This window comes from Cygnus olor, chromosome Z (genome assembly GCF_009769625.2).
Source record: "Cygnus olor isolate bCygOlo1 chromosome Z, bCygOlo1.pri.v2, whole genome shotgun sequence".
Taxonomy (NCBI): domain Eukaryota; kingdom Metazoa; phylum Chordata; class Aves; order Anseriformes; family Anatidae; genus Cygnus; species Cygnus olor.
The window spans coordinates 24,455,355-24,477,296 of record NC_049198.1 but is presented as its reverse complement, the minus strand read 5'-3'; the positions used below and the strand labels follow the sequence as shown (position 1 = coordinate 24,477,296).

Here is a 21,942-nt window from a genome sequence, read left to right as displayed (position 1 = left end):
TGCCTTTAGGCAAAGCAGATGCCCCTGTAAACAGCCTTGTTTCCTTACACAAAGCAACCACCACTATAATTAATTCTCAAAAGGAAGCTGGTGCTGTGAACACCATGGTGGACACTTAGCAGAATGACTGCAATGGTCAAAGATCTGCAGCTTGGGCAAACACCCTGCGGTGGGTAGTTCTGCTGAGATAAGGCCCAAGGCTTGAGGACTGCACCTGAGGAACTGGAAGGACTCGGGTTGTTCCAGTGTTCCTCACAGCTTATGCTTGCAAACAATCCTCCATGTCAGTCCCTCCAGAAAGTCACATTACAGGTGTGGACTACTCTCCAGCATCATGGTGTGCAGGGCTTCCACAGTGTGGAGTGGCCACACCTTCAGAAGAGCCGGACACACCCTGGATCAGGGTGATACAGCTCAGCAAACTGAGGCATGAGTTACTGCCGAAACTGCGGAAGGCACATCTGACTCATCTGTCACAATTCAAAAATGCTTTCACTCCATTTCATCTTCATTCAAACTGAAAATGAAACATCCTTCAAAAATATTCAATATAGATGAGTGGCTCAGCACAGTAATGTGCAGAAACTGAAACACGTGCCAGAAACATCCTTCTGGAGCAAACTTTGAATTTTGATTGTGCATGAGCTGAAGAGAACCAGTAGTGACTCAGGGGAAGTGAAAGGGGTCACGATGGATCAGAGCTGCCATGTTCCCACACATACCTTTGTGTGTAGACATGTGAATATCTGGACATCATATACAACAGTAAACATGAAGAAGGTTCATGAAGATTCTTTTATCCAGTCTGGAGAAAGGCAATGTACTCAGAGAAATACAGAGATATGATATCTCTGCAAACATCTACTGAACATGAGCTTTAACCATGGTTAATGACTAACTATTTAACCACAGCCAAGAGAGAATAGAAATGTTTCTGATACTGCATATTTCATAAATCAATAATTAAAGGAATGAAATGTTCAGTTTACTTTAAAATGGAGGCTCACTGCAAAGAGCTTGGAAAAATCTAGACAAGTAATTCAAACTCTGGAAAACCCATTTTAGACCAAGGAACTAGAAGAATCTGATGACTTACTTTAGAGACTGGATTCAATTCTAAAGCCAAGACTGGGCATACTTCTAAAAGCTGAGCAATGTACAATTCTGGCTTGCTTTGTGCATTATGAGTTGTTAGACTGGGGAATCATAATAATCCCTTTCTGTCCTTTAAATATATACAACTATGAAAATTAATTGCTAATAATTTTTAAAAGCTGAAAAGTACTGGCAGAAAAAAACATCTGCATCCTTCTCAACTGCACTTCTTTGAAAATACTCTATCATCTCTCTGCTGATGATGGTCTGTACACTAAAACTGAAGCTGTGCGTGGATATGCACATGCATAAGGCAGGGCTATACCTTCTTGCCATCTAGATACATAGAAAAAAAATGAAAGGAAAAAGGCATCACTGCCATCCCAGTTTTCCAATTATACAACTAAGTATGTGGAAACACTGTGAACTAAACCCAAATGCAGCTATTGCAAATCCTGACCCTTTAGGGTTTTGGTGTACTCCTCAGCATCATGCATTGGGCCAACAGCTTTTCTTGTACCTTAAACACAATCCTCAACTATTCCATTTTGAATCTACAGCCTGGACTTGCTGCCTGGTGTTCCTCATTCTTTACTAATTATGACCAATGACAAGTGATACCAAACGAAAAGATCGTGTCTCCAGGAGTAGCTTCAATCCATCTCATCACTGAGAAATAGTTTTGTTATTAAACTGATTTTTTCCTACCATACTCACTGTAGAAATAAATAATTCCTATAGCAACTTTCCACAACAGTCTGTCTATTCTATAAGATAATACAAATTCACCTACTAAGAGACAAACTTACCTCTACAGCTAGCATGAACTTTTCTCAAATTGTAATTCTGTGCAGAATATAACCTCAGTCGTAACACCTATAGGGGATGCTTCTGCCCCTGTGTGTAAGAGAACGAGGCTACAGGACAACAGCAGATACTCAACAAGGTCAGGCAAGATCATAGGGAATGGACTTCAGGACAGACAGCCTTTCTTTCCATTGAGTTGGTGAGTTTTCCTTTTAAAGCTTTTGCTCACATTAATCCTTTCAAAAGCAAATTCCATCTACAAACTAGTATAAACAAAGCAGCTGACTGTACTGTTGCCAAAAGGTGTGAATTCCTAGATTATGCTTCCCCTTGGGAAATGCAAATAAATCAAAATCAAACCTACATATCTGAAGATCTCCCAATACATGGGTAGACATCTGTTATTTAGATCCCTGCATCCCATCAGCTTTAACAATCTGTCTGCTCTGTAAGTTTCAAACACTTAATTGGATTATTCAAATGATCTTTAAATACACGATTACTGCTAGGTCACGTTGTTACATTTCAAGATCCATATAAACACAGAATTCAGTGCAAAACTAAATGTACAATGTACCTTGAGACAGGTCTATCCACTACCATATAGCTTGCTATTTTAAAACAATCCAAAAAGTGCACTGCGTTCTGTAAATTGATAATGTGAATTCTTAGCATTATTTGGGTGTTTAAAATACACAGTTACAATTTACATATTTTATCTTCTGTTTCCTAATAAATACTGTCCTAATATTTATTTTTATCCAAGTCATTTCATCATGGACAGAATTAAGTAGATCTTAATAAATCAGTAACAGCATTTATAAAATAGAGAGAAAATAATGTCATATAGACCAGACATTTACTCAAACATTTATCAGAATTTTACTCAGACTCGTACCTCACTGATCCACAAAAAGGTCTTTTAACATCATGCAGTATCAACATTTGCATACATTCCTGCTCGCAGTATCTTACTCAACACATAACTCAGTTCTGTTCTGGAACAAACTTCCTAGTTTAAATAGCTGTACATGTGTCTCTTAGAAAGCTCATCAAATTCTCCAGGTGGATTTTTCACCTCTAATACCGGCCTCGATGTCTGGCAAAGAGTCTTTGCCTATTTGGTTATGTCAAGCCCCTAGAATTAATTGTTCAGAAAAAAACTAAAATAATCAAAACCATTTGAGTCTAAAATGGAATTTACTGAGCAAATATGCATTTTCTCAGTGTTTGTTTTTCCTTTTTCAGAATGCTTGGCCCTATGATCTCTCACTGTTGAGTAATAAAGCTACGAGATGGGCCTAAATCAAGGCGGGTGGGGGGTGGCAATAGACTACCTAAATGTGGAGAGGAAGGAAATGTGCAGGTAGAGAGCAAAAGTTCAACACTATCATCACTGCAGCCAATTTTGAACAGGGCTGTGTTTTGTTTTTAATGAAGCACCAGTTCATGTACTGAAAATGCTTTTCAATGACTGCTATCCATTACTGTGCTTCAGATCTGTGATCGTACATAAAATCTGCCTATTTGACGTGGTTATAATATTCTATTTATATATAAAGTACAAAACTCTCCGCAATATTCTCTCCTTACAAAATAACTTTTTATTCTTCCTGCACAAAGGTTGAATCAGGAGATTTATTTATTTTTCATTAAACCAGAGAAAAGATAAGGGAACAATGAAGCTCTTGTTCAGCATTAACCAGTAAAAATGCTTATATAAAAAGCACAAAAGTTTCCTAGCAGCTTAACTTCAACAATGGTCATCATTTCAAAGCATTAGAAAAAATAAAATCTGTTGCACATTCAACCACCCTCTCAATAAATCAAAATGGAATTAAAACGTACACATCCAGCTCCTTGCCAGTCTGCAAGCACTGTTGGATGAATAGTGCCTGCAACACATGCAGAACATAATCAAGCTTGGCATCTCTTGCACCAAAAATGCACAGCTAGCTCCTCTTTCTTATTTATATCAAAGGTGATTGAATTCTACCTGAAATTATATATAAGATGGATTAATTTGTGTTCACTGAATGCTACCTTTACAAAAGTAAGGGGTTATTTGGACTGGGGTTTTGTTTTTAATTTTAAACTTTATTTCACTGTCTACAGTGAAAGCTAACAGATCAGTTGTGTGTTTTGAACAGGATAAATTCCAGAAACACACTTGTTGGATGCATTTCATGTTGAGCTAGTTTTTCAGTCACTTCAACTTTTGCATTGGGGTGGGACAGACCTCTCCAGGTCAAAAGCAAATAAACAAGCAGGTTGAACTGATCATTTTGGGTTTTTGCTCCTGGAATCATTTTTGTCTGACCTGACCTGTCAAGATAGCTCAGGAATAAGAGAAGAAGCTCCCCCAGCCTTTCTGTGGCGCCTGATCCATTTTGCAGCATAGTCAGAGCATGCTGTAAGATTAAACTGGACTGACTCATCATTTGGATAACAATCTCATCTGAACTGAAGCTGTGAAAACACCATGACTTGAGATGATATCATCACTGTTGCAAAATCTAGATTCTTCTGCAGCTCCCCTGGAAAGAGGGTTTCACTGGAAAACAGAAATCAGAGACTTAGAGCTGGTAACTCCTGGGGACTTGCCCGGGGGCTGGCTGATAAATGTGCGCAACTGGGCCGGAGCTGCTGGCAGCTCTGCAGAAGCCCCTCTACAGCAATCTGTCCTCTCCTGGATGCACTCTGTGCCCTCACTAGGTCTGTCTGCCTTGTAGGACTGAGATCCACCTCAACTGCTGGCCCTGGTATTTGGAAAACCTTTCTGAGTACCAGGATGTGTTAAGCAAATCTGCTGCCACTGGCTTCATAGCTGGTGGCACCTGCACTGCCACTGATGACTGGTTTGGTGTTGCACCTTTTTGCAGCAATATTTTAAAATGCTGCCTGAGCAGCTCTGGAAATAGCACCAGAGAACAGAGCTCGTCTTTTACCAAAATTTTTAGGCATACCTTCTCTGGATGGGTAGAGGCCTTCACAGAGTGCTGCAGGAGGAGAGCAGCAATTGTGCTCCTCCATGCTCAGGCTGTGCATCACTGACTACAAGAACACTCACATTTGGTTACTGTATGGGTGTATCCCAGGAATGGAAAGTAACTTTGCTCCTTTTTCACTAGCATCAAAAGCTGCCATCCTATACAGGGAAGGGCAAATAAAAGGCTGAAGGAACTAAACTTTCTTATTCGCTCTGGGGGTGGGGGTTAACATAAAATTATCAGAAAAGCTGGAAAGCACTTTCAAAAGCTTGAGAGGAGTCTGTTTCTCTAGGATGTGCCCAACATCTTGTCTCCCAACTGCACGTTAAAATAAGAAACCACAGGAGTTTTGCAGCAATGTTGCTCTCAGTTGCCATATGCTAGAGCCAGATAACACTTCCAGCACGTGTGCAGCCCTGATTCTCTTTGTTATTCCAGAGACACCATCTCTCTAAGGGCTTAAAAGCAATGAAACTGCAATGAAATACGCGGCAAGAAGAACAATAACACATATAGCTCCTGTCCCCAGATGTGGAAAACCTTTTGTGTACCAGATTTTGGTTTCTTTATGAGCTGTTACAATAAGGTTGTATAAAAAAGGTACTTGAGAAATTGGTTTGTTTGTAGAAAAAGCAAAAAAAACCATGACAGGTTAGGTTAGATTAGGCATGTACGCCTGAAATGTAAAACTAACATGCTGGTCACAGTTATACCTAGTAAAACAATCCTCTGCCTTGTTTTCAAACCAATATTTATGTTTAAGATTTTTTTACAGGAAGCTATAAAAAGAAACAATAAGCAAGAAGTACTTAAACCACAAGCAAATGCAAGGAAGAGATAAGGTGAAATACTAAAAATAAGTCTGGAGCAGTTGTGAGTGTGGTGGGGAAGGAAAGTACCAGTAAAACATGCAAGTCTTTATGCAAATATGGTTAAAAAGAAAGAAATAGGAATCAGCTGGTGAGAGGAAGAGTGCAGTGGAACAAAGCACACTACAGGAATGCACACAAAGATTGTTACAATAACTCGCAGAGGTAAGCTGTACATGTAAGACAAGGTCACAGCACCACTACTAGACTCAAAAAAAAAAAAAAAAAGAGCATATGGTAAAATACGAAGAATGATTGAAATGATGGACATGCAGTTGTCTCTGAGACTGATGCATTGACTCAGGCTCCAACAGCCTTGCTGCTGAAAGGCCCACTTGGAAAGCCTATGCTGTTCCGTAATCACAGCCCTGTAGAGCAGCTCAACCACACCAACGCTTCTTGACAACACTGGAGAAAAATAAGCTCTGCCTGACCTGAGGCAGGTTTGACACAAGCAGGTGTCCTCATTCCAGGCACCTCTCAGCTGCAGATGCTTCATACAACTCATGAGTACAAATTATGTGAGGACATGTAGCTTTAGGATACAAATGTTAAATGATGACCTGTTACTGACCTGCTACAGGAGGCTGTAGAAGAACAGCAGATATTGAAATGTATGCAAAAGAATAGTCAGTGATGGCTTAAACTTTGAAAACCCTTGGAGAATTTGAAAAAAGTTTAACAGAGACGACTGGAATTTATCAACCATAGCAGTGGCTTTTCAACATGGAATAATGTAGTGATGAAACAAACAAACAAAAAAATCACCTCAGCCTCAACTAACAGCAAGAAACAGGACACCTATGAACTTTTGTAAGCAATTTCCTTCAGCCTATGAAGAACATGAGATTATGAAAACAAGCTTGACCCCTTTCCATGGTGTGTTCCTTTACAATGAAAGGCTAAAATCCAAAGTTTAAACTAGTTGTTTTTGTTGTTGTTGTTGCTCTTGCTGGAAAAAAAGATCAAGAAGGTTCTTGGGACAAGCAGGCACCATTATCCCTCCATGCATCTTAAACTATTTTGTTTTCTGAAAATACCACTAAGACGAGTAGAGAAGAATGGTGCTAAAGACAACTTGAGTTGAGACTGGCTACACCCCTTTATCAGACCCCAAACAATCCAGTTTCCTAATGGTAAGCTACCAGTGAAACTCTTACTTATAGGACAGAGAAGCATTCAAGAGTTCAATACAGTTACTATGATTCATAGAAGTTTTTCAACACACTGCAGAGTCATGCCCTTATGATCATTATGAGCAAATACGCATATTGCTTAGCAGGCAGGAATTATAAGAAATTTGGTTTTGAAACAGTTCAAAAGTGACTGTTTAGCAGCACAATACTGTGACAAACGAGGATGACTTGTCCATTTTCTTTTCTGCTTTCTGAGACAGCAGAGAAAACAAGTCAGGCATTAGCTTAGATTTGTTGGTACCGTTCTTAAGTAGTTGTTGTTAATCACTCAAAAAGAAGTTATGTCTTTCTAAGACAAATGAGGCATGGAAAAAATTAATGGAGAAAACCTCTATTTGCCTTTTTCTCCTCCGTCCCTTGGGAGACATAATTATCATATTTGCATCAATACTGGAAAAACAGGGAATATTATAACACTACAATTACTGCACCTTCCTTAAGCATCTACACTCATTTTAAATACATACTGCAAACTTAGTTCATTATGTGAGTCAGCATATAAGGATTATACCTTTTAAAAAGAACTACTTATATTTACCTTGGGATAATAAGGCATTAATGTAGAGCAAATTTTTATGTCCAACAATAATACTACTACATGTACATCTAATTTAATTCATAGTCATGCTCCTACACAGTGTGTCAGGAAGCCAAGTGTTATCCCAATTCTGATAAACTGTTATGCATGCTGTCAAACAAATGCACTGCAAAAACCAGACAGAGAGAAAATAAAGAAAACCCCCACCCACTTTTTTATCCCCAGCCATGAAAGCAAGACATTGAACTCCATTTGACTCCAACAGCAAAGCCCAGGCAATGCTCACTGGGGAGGAGTGGTGGTGGTGGGTGTTCCATTTTGTTTGATTTTGAAAAGGGTTGCTAGAAACATTCTGCAGTAACTTATACTGAATAATATTATTTAGCTCCCAGTTAAAATAAAATTGTGGCTTAAAGCACAAAACAAAGAGAGACTGTGACACTGATCTTTCAGCTGGTTAAATGCTTTCATGCACCCCCTACAATATTAAGACAAATCCCTTCGGTTAGTGACACTGTTTGAATTCATTTCCCAGAAGAAATGAATATACAACATCAAGGCTGTAGATATATCAGACTTCTCAACTATCACAATACTTTTGAAATAGATGTTTGCAGAGATTTTGTTTTTCTGAGCAGAAAGATTTTATAGGATATGTTTAGATATGCTCAGTATCACTTGAAAATTCTAACTCCATTGCCTACAGTTTATGAACTCATCATTTCCATTAGGCTCGCCTTGCTATTTAATCACAGAAATACAAGCTGCTTTTGAGTATTAACATGCATCTACAAATGTAATCTTAGAAACAAAACAACAAACTGACTCAGTTACTATGTTTTCACTTAGATTGTCTGGTATTCAGGAAGTTAGACTGATTACTAATCATCTGAGAGAGCCCTTGAAATGATGAGTGACCTTTTAAAAGTTCAGAAGAATAAACATGTATCATGAAATCACTGGGAAACAGCTTCTTTAAGAAAACAGGTAATGGAGAAACTTAGTTGACGGTGAATTTTTCACTGCTTATCCATCATATCCTGGTGTTAAGTTCTGACCATGACAAAGGCTGAGCACCAGCCCTCTCCAAAAAACAGGGATGCTTGTTTTTCTTCTTCATAATTAAAACAGATACTTACATGATAGTCACATTGCTTGTATACGCTGTAATACTGGGAACCTACCTACATCAAAAAAATTTTGTGCTGTGTTAAGATATTGCCAACTGGGTGGTTTCCACTAAGCCCATTTAGGAGGACTTAGCAGTTTCCACAAAATCCACCAAGCAGCTACCAGAAGCTATCAGAGACCACATTTCTCTGAAAGACAGACACATCTGAAGAGACAGTAAAAAATACATTAAGCTAAAACTTACTAAATAGAAGACAACCCTTACAACTTCTCACTGCATGGCAGACACTATCTTAGAGGAATTCTAAAGGTGTCCTCATAGAAATAAAAGTCAGTAACTGGACATGCCTATAGGAATTGCATACCATAAACAAAAAGAACTTAGTTCATATCATGAGCTACCAATGAACTGACATCAATAAGATTAAATGAGAAAAAACAAAAGTGCAGTAATATTATATTGATGCATTTTGGAAAAGCTTCATTGCTTTTTCAGCCATAAATGATAAATGAGAAATGGACAATCTTTTGCTGTATCTTGAGAATGTCTGTACTCGCTCAGATGTCCAGAAAACTGCAGACAGACAGATGGAGTGTTTCTGGGTGAAGGGAAAAAATAGGAAGAGATCAGAATGGTCTCTACTTCAAAACTGCCCCATTCTCCCATTTCCAGTCGGAACAAGGCGATGAATGAGCTTTTGTTTTTACTTCTGAGAAGTACTCGAAGCATCCAGGAATCTAGTCATAGTAATAACATAGAACATTGCTTAGATATTTCTTGAAAGTACAACATAAAGCGGCATGAAATCTAAAAGACAACACTCAGTAAGGACAAGTTCCAAGAAAGAGAATTCAAATACATAAACAGAGAGGAAGAACAACTAACAGTGTAAAATAAGTCACAACTAAGTAGCAGTCAAAATTATGACAAAATACAGAGAAAAAAAGAAAAAAGCTAAACTGAAAACTTCCAAATCAAGGATATTACCAGGCAACAGAAGGCAACGAGATTCCACACACTTTCAATGCATCTAATTCATCACTTTACATTTTAGCAAAAGATGTAAAGATTTTTTTTTTTTTAGCAAAAGATTTAGAGAAAAGATGAAGGGGGGCCATAGGACAGCAACAAGAACATCCAGAGACCTTAAAAATGTGAAATATGAGGGAAGACCTAAGAAGCCTTAATTTATATGAAAGAGTAGGTCCTTGATAGGGTATTAATGAAGGTAAGTAATACATCTAGGTTCCCAGAAACAGCATTCACAAACAGAGCTTAAACTGTGAATAGAAGGAGGTTTTATCTAACAAACAATTTTGTCCTTAAATATGAGACACCAGCTGATTAGCTTCCTTGAAACAAACACTGCTAAACACAGCCATAAGAAAACAAAAGGGAAAAAAAAAATCCTGTGCGGGGCTAGCTGAAAGATCACATTCAAAAATCTACGTACAGATTTTTTCTACCTTTCTCCCAGTTTCAAGTTTCAGCAAGAGCTACAAAGGCAGCTATAGCTGTAGTAAGCTCCCATTGCTGGACAGAACTGCAGTAAGAATTGCAGAGTGATTTGAAAAGAGCTTTCTTTCACAGTGCAATCAAACTTGAGATTCATGCCCTTCACACAGTCAGCCTACAAACTACAGGACAATAAATCAACCAAATCAAAACAGGATGTGCGGGGCAGTTGCTGTGTTTCTTGAACACCTCCTCTGGGATGCAGATGCAAGACACCCAAGGGGATTTGCAGTTACTTCCAAGCCCAGGTGATGCACATGCTCAGAGCAGTCCAGAACTAATTATAAAGCTGAAACCCACAACACAATCTGCTGCTTGGCTTCCTGATGCCATTAGCAGTTCGCTGCAGGAATCTGCAAGAAAAGCTTTGTACACCATCACAATTCAAGGATATTCTTCCTGAAGTTATAGTTAACGCTAGCAAGAGAGCTTCTCCACACTTCACTCAATAATAGCTAAAGCTGCAGAAAACAGCTACTTACTTACTTGTGTGTCAGAAAAAAAAAATTAACTGACACTGTTGGTTGTGGAAAAAAAATCAGTTTGGTAAGGGTTCCTCCTTACAGGAAAGAGGAAAAAGTTATTGCAGTTCAGCCTAAAAGTCCAGCACAGATTATCTTTATCCACCAAAATTTAAGTTCTGTCTTACTACAGAGATTGTTCAACACTTTTCACCCTTAAAACATGTCTTCATTGTGTACAACTTTGCCAAAATAGCAGTTTTGTCTGAAACTTTCCATGCCAGATGCCTGCCTGAGGCCAAATTTTCTTGCACAAGTTTCAGCCAAACAGTTTGGATGTTTCAGAAAATGAAGCTAGAAACTACATTTTTCAGCATTACAAGCTTCTGTTGGCCTTTTCTTCATGAAGGAAAGACATTCCTGTCAAATTTCAATTGCTTGTTAGCTCAATAGAAAAGTAAGATCCATAGTAGGGGATAAAAATCTTCTGATTACACTAGCTGGCATGTGACACTGAGGGGTACACAACCACCCTGATTTGCCAGCTGCAAGCCTTACCAAAGTTAGTTTAGTAACTCAAACCTCTGAAGACTGCATCGTCACTTTGCACACCATTCCCTCAGGCCTGAGTCCTGCCCAGAATGCAGAGTCACCATCCCCAGTGGAAAACATGTGGTTTCAATCAGCTGCGCACCACGGCAGACCAGATCTGGCATGGGAGCTGAAGACAGGGAGTGTTCTTCTCTCTCTTGCCAGTGACTGGGGGCTGCTTTGGAAGGAAACAGTCAAAGAGCTTAAAAAAATATAAAGTAAAAAAAAAATAATAAAACAAAAACAACCACCAAACCACGGCTGGAGACTGGGTGGGCTGAGGGAACGAAGTGAACTGCGACATGATGGGAGACTGGACTCCCCAGTCAAGAGACAGAGAGGGGTTGTCCCAGGAACACACTACCCAGCTAAATCAGGAAGAGCAGCTAGGTGTTAATGACAAGAGGTGAAAAAGCACCTAAAAGCATGCAGAATTTATTCCGCATGAGTAACCTAAAATCTGACATTTCCTCACTTACAGTTTTAAGACTGCCTGACAGCATTCTTAAAGCTCTCTAGCTTTGCATCTGCAATGCTACTTAACAGTGTCCGCATGCACTGCTGTGAAGGGAGGAATGAAATTTGATGCTTTAGCTGAGCCAGACTAGCAGGGAAGGCTAAAATTGACCTTTTACTTCCCAGTTCCTGGCTACATTATCCTTCCACTTTCCTTGACCATTCTAGCAGCCACTAGATCCTTCCATGGGGTGACTGAACCCACCAAAAAATTACCCAGAAGGAGGGGGAGGAAAAAAAAACAGGGAACAACCATACAAGCATCTTCCAAACAAGCAAGTCGGACAGGCTCCCAGCAGAGATGAGAAGCCCCACAGCTGGAGGCAGGAAGGGGCAGGACCACACAACACAGAGTAGGTAGGGAGGAGAACAAGACCTCCCCCTTCTTTTTGGATAATGGCCTTCAGCATCACAAGTTAAAGGATATTTATTTAAAAAAATTACAGGATGACATATCAAAGCTTTAGAAGCAAGAGTAATGCAGTAATTTGGCTTACCTAATGCTAAGCCATTATCTTTATTTGTAGACAAGCAACATTTAAAAGAAATAGCTGACCCCTTCCCCCCCCTTCCCTGTAGTTATAGCCCCTAATAACGGAAGCTTATTAACAAAAATCTGACAAAACTATTGACATTTATTTGTTCATAGTCACAACTCCACAGCGACCCACTGAAAGTATTTGACTTCAGCAGTGCTAAAGTGACTCATAGGCTTGTGTGCAGTATACTCCCCACAAAGAACTCAGCCTTACTGTTTCTCTCATACCTATGCTGGTTAAAAACCATTTCACTTAGTATCATTAGTATCATTTCGCTTAGTCTCCCTTATTTTTCTATAATTCAATCATACTGGTTGAATTGTACCCTACCCATTCAGAGGTTAAAACTGGAAAAATCTGTTTTCATTTAAAAAAAAAAGTTTTTCTGCTATACCCTTGTTATATCTGAACTTGTATTCAGATAATAAAAAGTTTTGAAGAGTCTTGTTCTATCCTTTTTTTTTTTCCCCCTAAACAACAGCCTGCCAAGCCCAGCCCAACCCCAAACCCTGAGAATTCTTGCCAAAATATACATTTAAACCCAACCCATAAAAGGATTGTTGATCCAGCACTCAGCCGTAACAGGTGCTTTTGCAAGTAACAGCAGTCAGGTGGTCAGAGAGGAGGCAACTCTGCTTCAGGACGAGAAAGTCCAGCCTTCATTCAGCTCCCACGCCAAGCAGCATGCAGCTGCAACCAGAGCTGGTGACCCTGTGTCAGCACACCAGAAGCCTTGGGGTCTCACTAGACCCTAGACATCCATGAGACCACCCCTCTGCTTTGAGAGACCCCCAGCATTTCAGAGAGATCCGGTGAGAAGAGATTCCCCTCCAGCCTTGCTTGGTGCCAGGATGCTAGTTATAAATGTGAATCTATCGACCATGCACAGCTTACTTTCCCAAATGTTTCCCTGCAATTCAGCCCTTATTTCACAGACGTACAAATCCTGCTGTGGCTTCTCCCCGCTCCAGAATCCTCCTGACCTGTGTCTGCATCGCAGGCAGATCGGTGGCACGAAGCCTCCTGGAGCGGGGAAGGGATTGCCACATCATTCTCCCGCTACAGACCAGCACCATTCATCACACCAGCTGACACATCAAACTTATGTGCTGGCAGGGCAGGGAGCGGGGAAATAAACAAAAACCCACCACACACCAAGTGGTCTGCAGCAAGAAATAAAAATCCTTGCATCACGTTCTTCTTATGCTGTATGCAGGGCCTCTTTGGCCCAAACTCTCTTCCTGACCTCATCTACCATGACTATCCTCCAAGTCCTGCCTCCTCAAAGCTCATTTTCTCAAGGGAGCTCAACAGTTAGAGACTGCAGTTACATGTGCACATTTCAGGAAAAAAAAAAAAAAGAGAGAGAAAAAAAAGAGAAAAAAAACATGCACAGACTATCTAAGCAAGCTTTCAAAGAATGAGCTTCCAGTTGGTTTAGTCATCCAGTTCCAGCAATCTACTTTGTTTCAGCCTGTTGTTCTTATCTCCAAGACATTGATTTTATTGCAGGGTCCTTTCTGGGGGCAGAGTACTTTTGAAATCAGAACAACAGACACAAAATCCTGACATGGGATTAATGAGAGGAGGCCTCTGTTGGAGGCTTCTCTGGGCTCTTGGAAGATAAAATGTACTTGCTGAAAACTTCCATCTCTTTCTAGACTGTCAAGTCCCGGATAGTTCTGTCATATAGATTATTTAAAATACTTTTACTTTCCATAATGTGACTTCCTACATGCAAGATATGTCCTCTGAGTTTAAAAAAAAATCAGTGTGAACACACACATCTGAAAGTTTCAACTGAAATAAAAACCCTAATTAAAAAAAAAATAAATATTGCAGGTTTATATCACATAAAAAAAAAAGTACATCTGTCTATATGTTCACACAGCAAAGAAAGCAATGAGATTCAGCTTCCAGCAAAATAATACAACCATTAGTAAATTTGTATTTAAAAAATCACCTTTTCCTTTTTCCCTTCAGGAAGAGCTTATACTAACTGAAGTCTTTTGGTTTTCATATAACAGACAGGAAAGTATTTCTCCAAGAGAGATTAAAGGATTTAGGTAACACTGTATACACAATTAGAATTCCCAAATGTTTGCATCACTGGCAGTTCCTGCGGGTGCTGGGGGAAAGATTAAGTTTGATTAAATTGCAGATTGTGCAAGTTTATTTATGGACTCAACTGTGAAATAGAGAATAAAAAACTATGCGAAAGAAAGCTATTACCCATTAATCTGTTGGTAAAATACCTGGAGTCAGTTTCGCAACTACTTTCAACATAAAAACATAGTTCAATGTGAGGTTAGAAATAAATGAAGTTCAGTGAAAGCACTACACTAGCAGATAAAGGAACAAAAAACATTATTTCAGTCTAAGAGTCTGGAATATATATTTCATTGGCTCTTTGGCCCAAATGCATTTCAGTTGTGTTTGTCACATGGTTCCAACTCACCTAAGGACCTATTCAACTTAATTGGCATTTATTTACAGTACTAATAACTCATTAACACATGCATTTTGTAATGACATGGTTTTGCTATTGTAAAAAATATTTCCTGGATAGTTTTGAAGCCTGTCTGTATTCTAAGCCAGACAACTAGAAGGTCAATCCAAAAACTAAAATACTAAAAAATTAACCCCTGGGCAATGTATTCCAACAAAGAAATTGGGGGTCTGAGAGGGAAGGACATGGAAATTCAGCAGAACATCCCTTATAGTCCATAATCAACACTCTTTCCTCAAGGCTGCCCAGGACCAGCAGACAACCAGCTGTTCCAGTCTTCATGGGGACCCAAATGTACTCTCTACTGACAGAATAGGTTTCAGCCCTAATCTAACAGTTCTGAATACTGACCTGGAATAAGTGTAAGCACTTATCATTGATTCCAGAAAAGTCAGGATTTAACCTGTTCAACCTGCTTCCCAAAATGCTTTACAGGAAGGAGAGCATTCAGCACCTTACAGCTTATTCCAAAGCTGTAAGAGAAAATCTGAGCTGGACTTGGATTTGATCCCCTCATTACACCATGTCACTGAGATTAAGAAGTCACTTCTGTTCCTAGAAGAGTTCAAACAGTCCAAAAACAAGCATTTCTTTTCAGCAAGTTGGATTTAGAGATGTTACAAAAGATCATCAAATTAACCCAAAATGTATCCAATAGAACCGCTGCAGCTTTTGCTGCTAACTTGGCTTGTAAGAACAACAAAAACCCCAAAACAATTAAAATTTCAAGCCAGAGCATGAAATATTTCCAGCCTTTGATATTTTGTATTGTCTCAGTTTCTGTAGGCTTTTAAAATGTCATAAATTCCCTCAATGCCAAAGTTGCCTTTCCGACCCTCAACTAAGAGCATTGGTTTATGTGAAATACACTACTGAGTTAGCCTTCACCTCTCATATCTAATCATAAATTATACAGCAAGGCATATTTAGTAAATGCTTTTACCACTGCTTTAGCAATGGAGATTGAAAAAAAGAATGCTGAAATGGGAAAAAGCACAACCACCAATGGAATATTCTCATACTCAAGGCACATGTGAAAAAGTCCTCTAAAACAAAACTTTTTTCAGTCACTCAAGTAACAGTCAGGATTTAGCCCTCCAGGGCCTTTCACAATGTAATACAGGGTGAAGAAAAAAATTCACAAAAAAAAAAAAAAAAGAAAAAAAAATGAAAGCTATAAAGAGACTTGTGCAGGGTAGATATAATTGTCAAGAGGTGATCTTTGTGCATAGTACATGACAATGCAGGAAGCACTCTAGAGTGGATTAAACCACAATTTGATGCAGAAAGTCCCCCAGATTAATAGGTTTGCATGCCCAAAGAGAGTAAAAGCGTATGTGAAGTTTTATACAGTATATTTGCGATATTTTCTCATCTCATTCACCTCATTCTCCTTAGAGGACTCCAGCAATAACAGATTAAAGAGCTCCTCTCTACAACAGATTTTTCTTGTTTTCTTTTTTTTTTTTTTTGGTAATGCCAACATCATTCATGTAACAGTATTTATATCCATCTCTGTAAGCTTATGATTCCATTTGTGTTTTGTTGTTTTTTTTTAATTCTCCTGAGTTATGTAATAAGCATACAAATGTGCCTGTTTTTTGTGCCTTTAGCAGTGAAACTCTATTTTGCAGGAATAAAGATTTTACTGGGTTTCTTAAAAAGAAAACCAAAAACCACAAAAAAAACGTTTGAGAGAACTCTTCTTGTTATGAAGAGTCCTTACAAGTTGAATTTCAATGGTTCCACGTTCTGAAAAAGACCATTCACAGAGCTGAAAATGACCCATTATTCTTTGACTGCAACCATCAACTACTGCTGACAAAGATGTTTGAAACAAATTTGAAAAGAATATTCAAGATGTACCAAATTCAGTTGAGAGTTGCTGCATTGCTTGCACGCTTTTATTAGAACATAGAGAGAATACATATTCTCTAATCTCTTAGAGTTAGAAGAAAGTATCCTAGGAAAAAGTATTTATAGTAACTTGAGTAAAACTACTCTAGTTAGTGCAGTAGGTTCCGGGGGAGGGGGGGGGGGGGGGAAATCATCTAATAGAAATGTTGGTTTTAACATGAAGTGGAAAAAAACTTTTAATTTCCTTTGTAGCTTGACATTATTTCACTTGTTTTTTGTTGGTGTTCTTAAAAAAAATAAACTATTTAGGTGTGGGTTGAATTGATTTTTCTGTTCTGTTTCACTGCCATTTTAATCATACTTTTCAATTTCTGCCTACAAAGCTTCCTTCTATATAGGCAGAATATTTAGGACAGAGAAAGATAGAGGTTACTATTTAATTCCCCCCTACTCTGTGAAGCCTCTCCCCTATAAAAGGCAATCTACAAGCTCCTCATCTACAACTTTTGATGGTTATCCTAACAGCAATAGAAAAGTCTTTCTATCTTTTGGACTACCTGCTGGCAAGTCAAAGATAATTCCTCAGGCAAATAGCTGATGCCTAAAGTCAGATTTCTCTTTTAACTAGGAAGGACGCAAGGTTAATTTAAATGTTCCTTATGCTGTTTTGCAAGTTGTTGAAAGCTGTCTTTAAGCCAAGGGCTGAGTTCTCAGAATAGGAAGAATTTTGACTTATCAAAACTTTAAATCTCCTCCTTTAGTAGTTCAGCTGAGAGCATGGTAGCAGATAAATAAATAAAACAGAAGAACACAGATCCATTTCATGGATACTTTGGTACTTCAAAACCATGCTATATCAGTCATCATACACTTCTGTAGAGGTTTTACTTTACCTTGGTCTACCAGTATTTTAACGTTGGCCACTGCACCACAACAGTAGCAAGATAAAACATGTAGGTAAGATTTTGCCAGTGGATGCTCTCAACAGTCTTGCAGACATTCAACCTGTCTGCCTCGCAACACATCTCTATAACATATCCTTATGAAGAAACAAACTCCCATTGTAAGATCTCCTTTTAAGAAGATTCTGAATGAAGCTTAAAAAAAATGAAAAACAAACCCTTTTTCAGTCTTTAAGCAAAGCTGTCAATTCTTTGTAATAATGTGCCTTTTCCTCTGAACAAAAGTGCTACTGCTGCTGTCTGATTTGACCTTTTGCAAAGCTCCTCAGATGAGCAATTTCCGTTTGGAGCAACTGCAGAAATTCCCCCCGACACTCCACTTGCCTGTCCTGTTGGTCATCTTCACAGCTGAGATCCATAACACTTAGCTATGGATAAAAGTAGCAAATGTCTCCAGTTTGTCTGGCATTGGAATAATGAAGGAAAATGTTGATAAATCAATGAGGAAAACAAGAGAAATGAAGAAAATGTCCTATGTTTTATTTGGAGATGGAAGGAAGTATGATGAAAACTGAAAGTATTCAAAGAGTTGAAACAGAAGCAAGAAATTATTAAGGGCCTGTAAAAGATCACGTGAACAACGAGTGTACATGTGCGACCTAACCTTAAAAAACAATTTTATTTCCTTAAAAAGAAAGGTAATTGTGATTCAATGTTTGGGAACTACGATTTCACAGAATAATGCTCTGCATAATCATTTTACTTCTGCACAAATATTTACATTGTATTAGTGGAAGAATAACCCATACCCTTCCCTCCCTGGATTAAAGCATCACCACCAAGTTACACAAGAAGTCACTGCTAACTGGAAACAGCTGCTAAGCCACTTGTATCTCTGTTGCTTTGTAATACCCACTAATAACTCAGAAGGATCGTATCTTACATCTGCTTCTCTTCTTTTCTACATCAAAGTCTTAACAGATAGCTTGTAAGTGAAGTTGTCATAGAAGCTAGGTCTTGAGGAGAGGCACAGAAAGCCATTCTGTGGTTGCTGCAGATGTTCCCCTCTGTACGTTTACTAATAGCTGCCTGCTGAGTTTTAACATTCCTGAAGCCAAGGTTTCCAGATGTCTCCTCCAAAATTAATATGATCAACTGGGAAGTTTACAGAAGGGAGAAAATCTAAAAGTTTCTCTTTCCTAACTATTTTTTCACCTGCAGCCTCTGATAGCCACAGAGGAATAGTACATAACAACACGTATTTGCTGCCATACTACAAATATGCACAACAACGGTGTACCCTAATAAAGACAACCCCGTATCATAAATCACTACTTTCACATACTGGAGCCAGCCCCTTAGGGTCATCAGAAGTGGTCAGGCCAGCAAGTTGCACTGCCTCCTCCTCCTACTGCTGTTTTTGCTTCGTCTGACATTAATGCCTATCACCTCAGAGATGTTAGCCATAAGGTCTGACAACACAAAATGAGATATAGAGCTCAACACAATAAAATTTAACGAAAATTGACTCTAACATAGACTTTACTAACATTTTTCTGGCCACTTTATCCTACACTGCCCTCAAGCAAAGGCATGCACTTATTTTCCAAAAGTCCTTCGAACACAAATGGAAAGTAAGACGTATAATTCACACTTTCAAATCAAACTTTCAAATCATGTTTTATTATCAAATGAAACGCTGCCAGGTTGCTTTATCAAATTCATCAAATATTTTCCCCTTTCTCTTGAAGAATGAATGCAGCCACCCTATTCTTATTAAAATTCAAACAAAACAGATTGTACTGAGGAACGCAGCTACAGTGACTGCTGTATTTTATTCAAGGGATCGGATTGCTTCCAGCCAGCACCCTTCAACAACGGCTTCTGAGTATACATACAGGCGTTAATTTTTCAGTGACAATTTTATGAAGATGTGCATGCACAAAACAGGTTCCATGCAGGCGGTATTTACAGCCTTCCTTGCCTCCTGCCAGAAAATTTCTTCTTCTTTAAACAAAGAACTACTGCTTTTCCTAATGGAAGGAACATTTCTAAAGCCACGAAAATCTAGCTGCAATTAGGTAATATAAATCAAACCACAGTAATGAAGCACACAGATGACCCAATTTTCTAACCAGTGTAGCAGGAAGGATTTTGGAAGTATATGTAACATTTTTTAGCACTAGCGTACAATGTACTTTTATCTGTCACACAACTATTCTCCCTTCCTGGAAGAAAAAAAAAATCTGTTTTGTAATTAAAAAAATGAAAGAAAGTGGAGAAAGACAAAGCAAAAGGCAATCCTATCCACTACACCTGAAAGCCACAGTCTATTTGGGAAACAGGAATCATTCCAACTTTTAACAACCAAGAAAGACAACTCATCATCCAAAAGCCAGTATCACACAAGTTAATCACTTCAAACATGTATAAAACTTCAAGATCTTGACCTAATACAGGTAAAGAAGGCCACAAATCAGGGCTTTCACAAGAAATGGGGACCTGCTTCTTCCCTGTTAGCTGTTTTGGAACAAATTAATGTTTTGTTTGCATAAGCAATTACATGCTTGTCTAAGTCTGTCATATACATCTATGATAAAATACTGATTTTACAAAGTTTCAGATTTTAAAAAAAGTTAATGGAAAATTCTTCATCAGCTTGATATCGGCTAGCATCAGCTGGCAAATAGCAAGTTGAAACAACTACAAACTATTCTGGAGACTACTTCATGCATGATAGGAAGAGATTTGACGAAAGAACATTTCAGAAACAGTTTTGGCACAATATTCTTCTCCAAACAAGTATCATTTACCTGCTGGTGACCAACATTCACACTGTTGCTGTAAGAGCATATCCATCAGCCTTCCATCTTCTCAGCACCACTCTATTCTCCCTCACTTTATGAGCTAAAAATCATCTTTAAAATGTGAGAGGGGATAATGGTAAGATTTATAGCCTGAGACAAGAGGCTCTGCCAAGAACTACTGTTCTCTTATTAATCCCAGGATGGAAAAAGACAATGAACCTTTCACTCACTCTCAAGAGGAATCTCTCTTAACTTACAGATCTAGCTTCGCTTGCCTGTCCCATCTGCAGTCCTAGACCACCACAGAACAGAAATTGTTCCTCTCACTACAGTCACAACAGTACCCTCTTTATAGGAAAAAGAATTACATATTGTTCCTGAGACCTAAAATTGTTTGGGTACTAATTATTTTTTGTAGTATGCAAACGTCAGCTTGTAACAGAACAACAAAGAACTGCATTAAGCAACTCTGCACTTCAAAGGTGGCAGCTATGGGTAAACAAAATACTGTGCTGGAATACTGTGCTGACAGAAGCTACATAATTTATGCTTTCTACAACACTGCAAACTCCATAGGGGAAAATGGGAGAAAAAAGCAGAAGTTAAACAACAGTGAAAGCCCTTCTCTGAATACCTCTGCAGGAAGGCTTCCCACTCAGCTAAGAAAGGCTGGAACCTACTCTTTTTTCAGTACTATTCAATATGCTGCACACAACTTCCAAAATGTCTGTGTCATTTAGAATCCCAAGTTTTTCTTTTTTTCTTCTGCAAAACTGCACTTTCCCCTTAGCTTTTAGTTCTTTAGGAAAGAGAAGTCAGCTACTGAGGACTGCCATATTCCACAAGGTGTGTTCCTCCTTGGAACAAAGGGGTACAATTCAATTCACCTTTTAAAAGGAGAAAGCAGGCAATTCTGTCCTGCAATAGATAGTAATAGTACTAGGTAACACTAATGCTAACATTTAGGAATTACAGATAATGATGATGATTTGGGACACTGCATCTTATTTTGTTAAAATTATGAAGACAGTACATTAATCAGCATAGCTGCCATCAGCCCTTATTGTGCAACTGCAAGCCATCATAAACAAGTCAGCAAAATGCTTTAGTAGCTGAAAAACTTTCAGTCTAGACCGTTATCAGAAGACGATCAAAATAATAACAGTAAGATCACAAAGACCTGTGCATCCATTTAATTACAGTAAGTTCTTTACTACAGTATGTACTTCATCACACTTCAGCAAACATCAAACCAACTCCATTCTACCACTGCTTAAATAACTTTTCCACGGCATAAAAAATCTAGTCTGTTATCATAAATTTAGATTGAACAACAGTTTTACTCAACTTTTTTCTAGACTATGCCATAGAAATATCTAGTTATATAGTTATAGTATATATACAGTTATGACTTTTAGAAACAGATTTGAGTCCGATTAGTTCTTTCTTATTCCTCAAATCACAGAATTTAAACAAATGAAGTCGTTTGTTGTAAACAACCCAAAACTACTTAAAAATTAAAAGCAGGAGAATTGGAGAAGTTTGCAATTCAACAGATTCTTCCATCTAAATACACTAATGTCTCAAAGAAAAAAAACACTGCTTTTGGGCAATAACA

At 38.5% G+C, this 21,942-nt stretch overlaps 1 protein-coding gene across 5 annotated transcripts in view; it reads right to left on the bottom strand.

Moving 5' to 3' along the window:
• Positions 1-21,942, bottom strand: part of LHFPL2 (LHFPL tetraspan subfamily member 2) — a 140,367-nt gene that overhangs the window by 23,886 nt on the left and 94,539 nt on the right. Inside the window, exon 3 of one of the 5 annotated variants that reach the window (XM_040541615.1) lies at positions 18,863-18,989. The exons of 3 other annotated variants lie outside the window; for them this stretch is intronic. The gene's annotated coding sequence lies outside the window, so the exon portion shown is untranslated. Of the gene's footprint in view, positions 1-10,093; positions 10,173-18,862; positions 18,990-21,942 lie in introns of those variants that run through there. One more of the 5 variants, XM_040541614.1, reaches the window with a different exon arrangement.